The 12,304-nt window shown below is 33.9% G+C and overlaps 1 pseudogene; it reads left to right on the forward strand.

Moving 5' to 3' along the window:
* LOC120212364 overlaps positions 1-12,304 on the forward strand; it is a 32,933-nt pseudogene that overhangs the window by 15,001 nt on the left and 5,628 nt on the right.

Raw genomic sequence — 12,304 nt, forward strand, 5'->3', positions numbered from 1 at the left:
GTAGTAGCAATTCACCTGCCTTGGTCAGGCAAGGTGAAGATCAGACACCTCAAAGAGTGTCTGTACAAGATCAGAGGTATTTTTCAGGACTTTGGAAGCTATTCCGACCCGTTTCCAACCTTATGCTCCATCAACTCCTAAAGTGAATGTAACGAAAGAGTTAAGAGGTTAGGAGCACACAAGTTCAAGGGTGAAGCTGAGGAAGGTCTTGTTGCTGCGGACCTTTGGATTAATTACATAAAGATCATGTTAGAGGGTCTCCACTGCTCTGAAGTGGAGAAATTAGATGGAACAATCTCATTGCTACGAGGGAAAACTTGGGTATGGTCGACTAATGTCACCATGAGAATGACAAGTGACCAAGTGACGTGGTCATTGTTTCTAGAAGAGTTTAAGAAAAGTACATTGGTGATCAATTTATTAGGCAGATGACATAAGAATTTATGAGCTTGAAGCAAGGGAATAGCACCGTGTATGAGTACGAATGCAAATTTAATAAGTTGAGTAGATTTGCTGCCAAATTGGTTTCGACTGAGAATGATGCATGCGATTGGTTTGTTGAGGGCTTACGCTGTAGATTAAAATAGTCATTGATAGTTTTGAATCTGTCATTGTTTCAAGAAGTGGTCAATCGTGCTAAAGCTCTAGAGAAGCTCAAAATGAGAGGTTTGGAGAACAAAAATATCAGATGACTAAGAGAACTGGTGCTTTTTTGAGCTCAGCACCATAAAAAAGATGCAGAGGTTCCAGTTTTTAAACTCATACTAGATTTGAGTCTGTTGCATCCTCTGCCAGAAGATAAAATCCTATGATAAATAGACAGACTCAATCAATAGGGTCTAGAGCTGAAAGATCAAATCAAGGTCAATTGAGGCAGTGCCAGCATTGTGGAAAGAATTATACCGGAGTATATCGAATGGTCTCCGGAGCATGCTTTAGATGTGGGACACCGGACATTTTATCCGGGAGTGTCCATTGATGGCCGAAGAGCCTGTACAAACAGAGCAATATGCTACGTTGTCTCAGAGATATAGAGGAAGAGGACGAGGAAAAAATCAGTCCGAGCCGTCCACTCAACATGAGATACGTTCAACAGCTCGGGTTTACAATATTAAGACTAATGAAGATCGCGATGATACAGAGATCATTGCATGTACTTTTCAGTTACTTGATAAGTTTGTTTTAGTATTAATTGATCCAGGATCTACTTATTCATATATTAGTAGCAAATTGGTGAGAGAATTGAGTATTCAATTAGAAGCTATAAGTAACGATGTGATAGTGACTAACCCATTAAGGCATAGTGCTCGGGTGAATCAGTTGTGTCGTGGGTGTCTCGTAAGGATTCAGGGAATTGAATTCCCTACTAATATGATGGAATTACCCTTTGATGAGCTTGAATTAATTTTAGGAATGGATTGGTTGTATCATTATCATGCCAATGTCAACTGTAGATTGAAGAGGGTAACTTTGATAAGTTCCGATGGATCAGAAGTGATAATGAGCAGTGAAAGATTTAATTCGTTAGCAAATGTTATATAGTTAATGTCGGCTAAGAAGTTATTATTACAAGGATGTCCAACTTTCATTGCAAATTCGATTGACACTTGAGTCAAGGAAAGAGGACTAGAGGATATTCAGATGGTCAGAGAATTTCCAGGCGTATTTCCAGCTGAGTTGCCAGGATTACTTCCTGATAGAGAAGTCGAGTTTCAAATTGAGGTAATGCTTGGAACAACATCGATTGCAATGGCTCCTTACCGAATTGCCCCAAAGGAACAAAGTGAGCTTAAGAAGAATGATGGTTCGATGAATCTTTGCATTGATTATCGACAACTCAAGAAGGTGACAATAAAGAAAAACTATCCTCTCCCTAGAATTGATGATTTGTTTGATCAGTTAAAGGGACCTTTGGTATTCTCTAAGATCGATTTACATTTGGGGTGTTATCAATTGAAGATTCAAGAAAGAGACATTCCAAATATGGCTTTGAGAACTCAGTATGGTCATTATGAATTCATCGTTATATCGTTGGGGTTAACTAATGAACCAAATGCATTTATGGATCTTATGAATAGAGTGTTTTAACCTTACCTTGATTAGTTCGTGGTCGTCTTTATTGATGATATATTGGTGTATTCAAAGTCCAATGAAGAGCATGATGCGCATCTTAAAGTAGTTCTATAAACTCTACGAGATAAGAAGCTTTATGCCAAACTGTCTAAGTGTGAGTTTTGGTTATCTGAGGTGGCATTTCTTGGATATGTGGTATCTGCAGAGGGAATTCAGGTAGATCCCAAGAAGATATAAGTTGTATTAAATTGGGAAATTCTAAAGAATGTGTCAGAAGTTTGGAGTTTCCTAGGTCTTGCAGGTTATTATCGAAGGTTTGTTAAGAACTTTTTGATGATATTTTTTCCTTTTACCAAGTTGCTAAGGAAATATGTGTCTTTTGCTTGGACCCTTGAATGGCAAAAGAGTTTTGAAGCATTGAAGAAAATTTTGACGGAAGCTCTGGTATTGGTCCAACCAGAATCTGGAAAGGATTATGTGGTTTATAGTGACACATCACATAATGGCTTAAGAAGTGTATTGATGCAAGAAGACAAAGTGGTGGCATATGCATCGAGGCAATTGAAACCTCACGAGAAGAACTATGTGATGCATGATTTGGAGTTAGCTGTAATAGTGTTCGCTCTGAAGACATGGTGTCACTACTTATATGGTGAACGTTGTTACCTCTACACAGATCACAAGAGTTTGAAGTATATGATGACTCAGAAATAGTTAAACTTAAGACAGTGAAGATGGATTGAGCTTCTCAAAGATTATAATGTAATAATTGATTTTCATCACGGGAAAGAAAATATGGTAGTTGATGCTTTGAGTAGGAAGACGTTTTCAGCTTTGCGAGCTTTAGATGCGAGATTATCATTAAACGGAGATTGTGCATTATTGGCAGAGTTAAAGATTAAACTGACTTTATTGGATCAAGTTAAATATTTACAAGGTAAAGATGTTAAGTGTTTGAAAAGAATAGAGCAAGTGATAAATAAAGGGAGTAAGGATTTTAAAGTTAAGCTCAGTGGTAAATTGTATTATCAAGGGAGGCTGGTTATTCCAAACAATGAGGAGTTGAAGAATGAATTGTTATTAGAAGCTCATTGTTGTAACACCCCCAACCCGTATCCAACTCGGATCCGAGTTTGAGGTTTTACATTGACTTTTCAAAACTCTGTTCTTTATAAATTCACTAAAAACTTAATTTCATCAATTGAGAAAATGAATACTTTACAGTAATAAATACAATCAAATTATTTTATAACCCAATCAGAGCATATTCAACTCAATCAATTAGTACATACCAACTATATTAAAAAAATAATCAAATACATTTAATTCATCTATTTTTTGATCTGAAACTTTGTAAGGGAGATGATGACCTGTCTTGCTTCTCTTAGCTTCTCTTCTCGCTTCTATAACATATGTGTGAAATAATCACATGCTAAGTCTATGACTTAGTGAGACATTAAATTTATAAAAGAACTCTAACTATTTAAACATGCATAAGCACATCATCTCATGATGTCACACCAAAACAATATAACATTACATACAATGTAATATACACATATATATCTCACACTATTTCCATCACTAACCTTATTCCATTATCCATATTCTTATTATTTATGTCTTATAATCATATACTCATATATTCATTCATTTAATCAAGCAATATACACATCATCTCATATATCATATAATACAATTTATATCACAAAAACATATACTTTACATGTAAGATATATTTATTGTTATCTCTTTGTTAGCCCATGTACACTTTTGAGAACTATAGATATGTGAGTCTATTGAGGTTGTGCACTATGCTATCACCACAACTCGTATAATTGTCCCAAAGGACCTATCCAGAGGTCATAAAGAACCTCGACAACTGTCCATAGGTCCCGAAGAACCTAGGTAAACTGTCCATATGTTCGTTAGAACATAGGTATACTGTCCATATGTCTCGAAAGACATAGGTAATTCTGTCCATATGTTCTGTAAAACATAGGTAAACCCTCGAATCTTGGCATTCCAACTATACCGCTAGCTCTCATATCACCTAACATGGGCATTATACTCATATCACTTCTCTTATGATCACATGTTCCTTTTCTTCTATCACATACCATATGTATGTGTAACCATATATTTCATATCATATCACATATAACACATATTTCATATTCATGTAATCATATAGATAATGTCACATAGCTTATATCATTTCTCATATTCACATATATATATATAGTTCACTTTCACATATCACATTTTCCTTTTCTCCTATTTTTTATATCATAACTTTTATAACCACATATGTTTGTCTTATCTTATCTCATATCATATAATTCTTTAGCTTATATCTTATATCACATGTTTATATCATATAACCTATGTAATCACATATGCTATTTATACTAGTTCACATAGTTTATTTCACTAACATGTAGTCACGCAGTTTTTTTTTCACGTAGTTCATGTAAATTCTCATATGATTTCATATTCATACTTCACATGACCCATATCACTTTCCATGGTCTCACATATATTTTCCATATAACTCATATCATATGATTCATGTAACATTTTCATGTCGTCATTTAGATCAACCCTACTTAGTTTATCTCACTTTTCATTTATTCACTTAAATCTAATTCATATAATTTATACCTTATCATCAGACCATTACCTATACCCGCCCATGAAATCACATATAACACCTATAACTATATTCATGCATAAATAATAATCATATCACCCGTATTAACATTCATAAAATCATGTAATCAAATATTGGAAGTAGACTCATCGCGAGTCTTTTCCACACACATTATATACTAATGTATATGCACTCACCTTGGCCTCACTGCGTTCCAATCCACTTTTATGATTTACTCTCTTTCGATCGAATCTTAACTTAATAATCGTTCCGGAACTTGTTCGTGCTCGATATCTTTGCAACCTTGGTTCAAGATGGAGAGAAAGAAGAAAGATGAAGAGGACTCTAGAACTTCTTTTTTTTTTCTTCCCACGTGGTTTCCTTATCTTGTAAGGGAAAATAAAAATTTTCCTTGTCAAATGACCATTTTACCCTTTACTTCCTTTAATAATTACCAATAATCCCTTAAAAATATTTACAAATAAGTCCCTATATTTTACAATCTTTTGAATTCATACTTCAAAGTTTCAAAAATTTTATTTCAGTCAATAACCCTAATTTTGGGATATTACAATTGTAGTCCATTGACTATGCACCCAGGCAGAAACAAGATGTATATGGATCTCAAAAGTCGATATTGGTGGCCAGGAATGAAAAGAAGTATCACTGAATTTGTATCCAAGTGTTTGACGTATCAACAAGTCAATGTTTAGCATCAAGTTCCTTCTGGATTACTGTAATTAATTTCTATTCCTGGGTGGAAATGAGAGAATGTGACGATGGATTTCGTAACAGGGTTACCTTTAACTCTGAATAAAAGAGATTCAATTTGGGTCTATTCCTGGGTGGAAATGAGAGAATGTGACGATGGATTTCGTAACAGGGTTACCTTTAACTCTGAATAAAAGAGATTCAATTTGGGTGATAGTTGACCGATTGACCAAGTCAGCACATTTTCTTCCCATCCGAGCTGATTTCTCCATGGACAAGTATGTTGAATTGTACATTAAAAAGATTGTTTGATTTCATGGTGTGCCTGTTTCAATAGTTTTTGACCGAGATCCACAATTCACTTCATGATTTTGGAAAGTTTTGCATGGAGCTTTAAGGACTCGATTGAACTTTAGTACATATTTTTCCCTCAAATAGATGGACAGTCCGAGCGGACTATCCAAATCCTGGAAGATATTTTAAGGGCATGTGTTATCGAGCTCAAAGGATTTTGGGAGAAATATGTGCCACTTGCAAAAGTTTCTTACAACAATAGCTACCAGTCGAGTATTAAGATAGCTCCCTATGAAGCTTTATACGGGAGAAAGTGTCGTACATCATTGAATTGGTATGAACTCAAGGATCGAGACGTTCTTGGTCTTGACTTGATTAAGGAAGTAGAAGAGAAAGTTCAATTTATTCAGCATAATCTTAGAGTTTCAGCTGATAGATAAAAGTCATATATCTATTTAAAGTGAAAAGAGATTGAGTTTGATGTTGGAGAAATTTTTTTTCTGAAAGTCTATACCTGGAAGAAAGTATAACGTTTTAGGTGGAAAGAAAAACTTAGCCCTAGATTCATTGGGGCATATGAGGTTGTTAAGAGAGTGGGATTAGTGGCATATCAGTTAGCTTTGCCACCGGAAATGGAGAAGACTCATAATATTTTCCATGCTTAAAAGATATCGATATGATCTTTCTCATATCATTGTGCCTGAAGAGATAGAAGTTCAACCTGACTTGACCTACGAGGAAGAATCGATGCAGATTTTGGCATATGAAGTTAAATATCTAAGGAATAAGATGATTCCATTAGTCAAAGTTTTGTAGAGGAATCACAAAGTTGAGGAAGCAACATGGGAACGTGAGGAAGATATACGTAGACAATTTCCCCATCTCTTTGTGTAGTAAAAATTCGAGGATGAAATTTCTTAAGGGGGAGAGATTTGTAACATCCCAAATATCGGGCTAGTAACGATAGTGTAAGATTTTAAAACTTTGTGATAAATTTTGAAAAATTGAAAAGTTCAGGGAGTTAATTGGAAATTTTGGTGTAGGTTGGTTAGCAAATATTGAAATATGAAAGGGCAAAATGGTCATTAGACAAGAAAATGAATTTAAAATTCATTTATGGTGTATTATATATACACGTGGAATAGAAGAAAGAAAGTCTAAAATTCTCGTTCTCCATCCTTTATTCTTCATCTCCACCTTGACTTCATAGCTAAGATACTGAACGAAGATAAGTATCAGACGATTCGAAGTTATAAGAGCGTCCAAGAGTGACAAGTGTTTTACTTTGACTAAGTGAGGCCAAAATGAGTGCATATTATATATATATATGGTTTTATGGAAAGAAGACTTGTGATGAGTCTATTTCTAATATTTTGATTAAAACAATGTTTGAAAGTTTATGAAATGATATGATTACATGTTTACATGAATACTAGTATAGTTTTGATTTTGTTACTACGCGTACATGCACTATGTGAGTTCATACTATGTGACATTGATTTATGTGAGTATATGACTATGTGATATAAGCTATGTGAAATGTGTAAATGGTAAAGCCCAAAAGTATATGATATGAGAGCTAAAGGTATAATTGGTATGCCAAGAGTCGAGGGTTCTACACGGTCCTTCGGGGCATATCTATTTGGTTCTTCGGGACATTTCTACATGGCACTTTGGTGCATATTTCTACGCGGCACTTCGGTGCAAATCTATGTGGCAATTTCGACTGCAACCATTTGTACAACCTCCATGCACTCACATACCTATAGTTCTTGAAAATGTACCATGGGCTATTAAAAGAAATGACATGAATGAACAATGGATGATGCTATATGTTTATGTTTTGTGTGATGCATTATGGTTTCTTTATTATATGATGCTTTATAAAGTTAACCATAAGATTAAATGTTTTAATGTTTTATTACGCACTTTATTGTCTCACTAAGTCAAAGACTTAGCGTGTGAGTGTTTCCACACGTAGGTTCAAAGAAGATAGAAGAACAAAGCTAGGCAAGTCAAGTCAGGATACCTTTACTGGAGATCAGATTAGAATCATTTTAAACAATATGTCATTTTGTTGTATTAAATGTTGTTGGTATGTAATTAAAGGTTTAAATCGCATATGTTCTTATCGAACTTTGTAAACTTACTTAATTATATTTATGTGAACTATTAAGTTTTATTTTCAATTTGAGTTTGAATTTCTATAACTATTTTTATTTAAGGGATCCATCATTTTGATATAAACAAAAGTTTTAAATTCCAACTAATTTTTAGAAGTCAATGCTTTGGACTTGTATCCGGGTCGGATACGGGTTGAGAGTGTTACAGCCTTCTTCATCATCAAAGTAAGGATACAAGGAATTCCAAGAAGAGGTTAGATATAACATTTAAAAGTGTCATTTCATGTTTAACTTGTTACAACTACATCCTCATTCGAATAAAATGATGTGTTGATTATTTTAAACAATACATGCACAATCCTTGATAATTGTACATCATAAGAACCTTGTTTCTCTAATTTGCTACTGTAAGGAGGATGATCGCATGGAACTTGTTTATGAGTTCATGGCTAACGGAAACCTGAGGCAGCATTTATCTGCTATGGATAGATGATAGTATGATGTTTATTTAAAGTTTATTCTGATGATGATTTCTTTGCTTGCAGAGACCAAAAAATTTGTTTTAAACTGGAAACAAAGACTTTAAATTGTGGTAGATGTTGTACAAGGTCTATGATCTCCTTAACATACTCGAATGCTTTCGATTTGGCTCATTTTCAAACTTTCCCCATTAAAATTGCTTACTCTTTACTTATGTTGCAAGGTTGGACTACCTACATAATGGGTGTAGGCCACCCATAGTCCATAGAGATTTGAAACCTTCCAACATCTTATTGATTGAAAACATGCAAGCCAAGATAGCTGATTTCGGCCCGTCGAGAATATTCTATACCAAAACTGCCTCTCATGTTGGAAGTCAAACTCAACATATTAGAATTATATAAACGCGAAAACATAAAGATAAAATGTTGTGCAAGCTTATCCAATCTTGAAACGTGGATCAATTTGGAGAAACCGACAAGAGCAAGTTAATTAGTTTGCAGCATGGAATTTTATCATGGCAAGGAAGCTTATCAACGTGTACGACAGTAGCAAATCGAGTTGGCAGCCGATTACAAAGTACGTAATTTAGAAGCAAGTTCAAGGCAGTTTATTACATCTATATATATGGGTTGTGTTTGTAAACTAGCAGCAGCTAGTATTGTAATATTGAGGTAGTGTCGTTGTAACGTATTTTGTTTCGTATCAATAATAGTTCAAGTTTTATAAATTACCGAGAGCCCATCTACGCTTCCAATAAGTGGTCTCAGAGCTTGGTTCGAGTTTAACGTGCTAGAGAAGATGGCCAACATGATTCAACCACAAATCCCAAGATTGAAAAAAATGAATTATGGCAATTGGAGAATTCAAATGAAGGGGTTATTAGACTCCCAAGATTTTTGGGATATCATCAAGGATGGTTACACCGAGCCTAAAAATAAAGCAGCAGAAGCAGCCCTGGCCAATGAAGAAAATAAGGTATTGAAAGAATCCCGGAAAAAAGAGCATTGTTCTTTATTTTTCAAGGAGTAGACGAATCTACCTTTGAAAAAATTTCTGATGTGAAGACCGCAAAACAAGCATGGGAGATTTTACAAAAATCTCTCCAAGGTGTTGAAAAAGCAAAGAAGGTACGTTTACAAACTCCCAGAGCTGAATTTGAGATGTTAAAAAATGAAAAATACGAAAAACATCGATGATTATATTAGCCGTGTAAAAGAAGTCGTAAATGAAATAAAAAGAAATGGTGAATCACTCGATGAGGTTAGAGTGATGGAAAATTTTTTGCAGTCATTGACATGAAAATTTGATTACGTGGTGTTGGCAATCGAAGAATCAAAAGATTTATCCCAAATATTGATCGATGAGTTTGTGGGTTCACTTTAAGCCCATGAGCAGAAAATGAAACAAAATGAAGATTCTAAAAATTTGGAGCAAGCTCTACAAAGCAAGATGAATGTCAATGAAGGAGAAGCTAGTAGCAGCTACACACGAGGTCGAGGAAATTGTGGTGGTTATCGTGGAAGATACAGAGGAGGATGAGGAACTCGTGGATGTGGTGGTCGATCATATGGCACTGATCAAATAAGTGAAAACAATCCAACATCAGTCTGTGGACGAGGATTCAGAAGCCGATGCCGAGGTAGAGGCAGATATCTACAAGGAAATAAATCCCAGGTACAATGTTATAATTGCAATAAGTGTGGTCATTATAGTTATGAATGTAGATCTGCTCCTAAACAAGAAGAAAGAAAAAACATTGCAGCAGCTGAAGAAGAAAAAATTGAAAAATCTCATGTATTCCTCACTTATAAAGGAAATGAAGAATTCAAGAAAAATATTTGGTATCTTGATAATTGTGCCAGCAACTGTAACACCCTCAACCCGTATCCGACCCGGATTCGAGTCCTATGTGTCACATTGACTTTTCAAAACATTTTCCTTTACAGGTGGATAAAAAATCCAACTCATTATTCGATAAAATGAATATTTATCATTAATTGACATAAATGGGATTTACAAAACATATCAGAGCTTATACTATTCAAATCTTTATACTACATTCTATAAAACAAAATGCATATATTTAATATATTTTTGATCCGATATTCGTCAGGAATATGTTGACATGTCTTGCTCCTCTTAGCTTATCTTCTCGCTTCTATAACCTACGTGTTAAACAATCACACGCTAAGTCTATGACTTAGTGAGGCTTATAGAACATATAATATAAACTAAACTTCTAACAATGCATATGAATAATTAATGTTATTATAACATACATCTTCATGTACACTTCATAAAATGAATACATACATACACAAACCTTATAATATCACATATGAGTTTTACTATTTCATATTCTATAATCATTTAATTCCACTACTTAGCTTATCACATCTACTATCTTTATTTAAGTCGTTTACTTACCCTATTCTTAATCCTGTAATTTTGATCACAATCTTACATATCTTATCTCTCATTTCTATATGTTTCTATTTAGCATTTCACCCATAAATTCTCGTTACATATTCTAATATCCTAATTTCTTATATTCTCTTAATTCATTCCTCACCCAATCTTCATTTAATAAACATATATTTTCATAACTTATTGTTATTTGATTCCTCTGATATTCTCATATGATTTCTTAGATTCTTATACTAAATTTCATATCCCTTACTAATTTAGCAAGGTTAGTTCACAGTTCTATTTTAAACGTATATATCTTCCTACGCCACTTATCTAATATCATTTTTTATACTTATCTATATATCTTTTCCTTTAATTAATATACTATCTGCTTATCTCAAATCTCATTAATCATATAGTTCACCACTTCCTTATCTATGTATATATAGCGCTCACTAGATTTTTCATGAAATTACCTATAATATATCAATAATTATATTAATCATTACATTCCCCATATTATATCAACATATTTCACATAGAACATATCATATATGCAATAAATGAAAAATACATTCACATCCAAATATTCAATCACATATGACAATCATGTTAAGTTTTTGTATATTATTTCTTTATGGCCATGTACATCTTGGAGAACTAAAGATATATGAGTTCATTGAGGTTGTGCACTGATGCTTTCACCACAGCTCGAATAAATTCCCACTAGGGGCACTGTATATTTATCCCGAAGGACCACTATGTCCCGAAAGACCACTGATTTATCCCGAATGACCACTATGTCCCGAAATGACCACTATGTCTCGAAGGATCACTCCTTAAGAACCATACACATAATACAATGGACCAAATAAGTGTACCGAAGTACCACATATATGTTCCACAGAATTATATATATGTCCTGAAGGACCACGTAGAACCCTGACTCTTGGCATGCCAACTATACCTAGCTCTCTGATACGTAACATGGGCATCATTATTATGTTTACCATATTCATAATAGCCATATCACATAAACATATGTTTATATATCACTCTCATAATCATTCCACATGGCTTATCTTATAAATATGTTCACATACTTAGCTTACTTCAAATATCCATACCATCATAATCACATAATTGATATCTTAACACATAACAATAACATACATTCACACAGATCATACCACATATACAATAATATATCACAATTATGCTCATATCAATAACATGTTTATGTATGTTAAATAGGAAATATACTTGTCACAAGTCTATTCCATTCATCATAATATCAACTAATACGCACTCACCTAGCCTTGCTTGCTTTGACTCGATCCTAACCTTTGGATTATTCCGGAACAAGATACTTCGTTATATTACATAGTAATACATTGATAATATCAGTATACTAATTAATATATTCTAATCTATCACTTCTTAGACTAAAATAAATGTTAATTTCATCTCTAAATAATGTAGGTATCGATGCACTCTACAGTGTATCGATGCATCCTTTAATGAGTGTATCCCATAAATTCTATTTTAAGCACGAAAT

Source organism: Hibiscus syriacus, unplaced genomic scaffold, assembly GCF_006381635.1.
Source record: "Hibiscus syriacus cultivar Baekdansim isolate YM2019G1 unplaced genomic scaffold, ASM638163v2 tig00110013_pilon, whole genome shotgun sequence".
Classification (NCBI taxonomy): Eukaryota; Viridiplantae; Streptophyta; class Magnoliopsida; order Malvales; family Malvaceae; genus Hibiscus; species Hibiscus syriacus.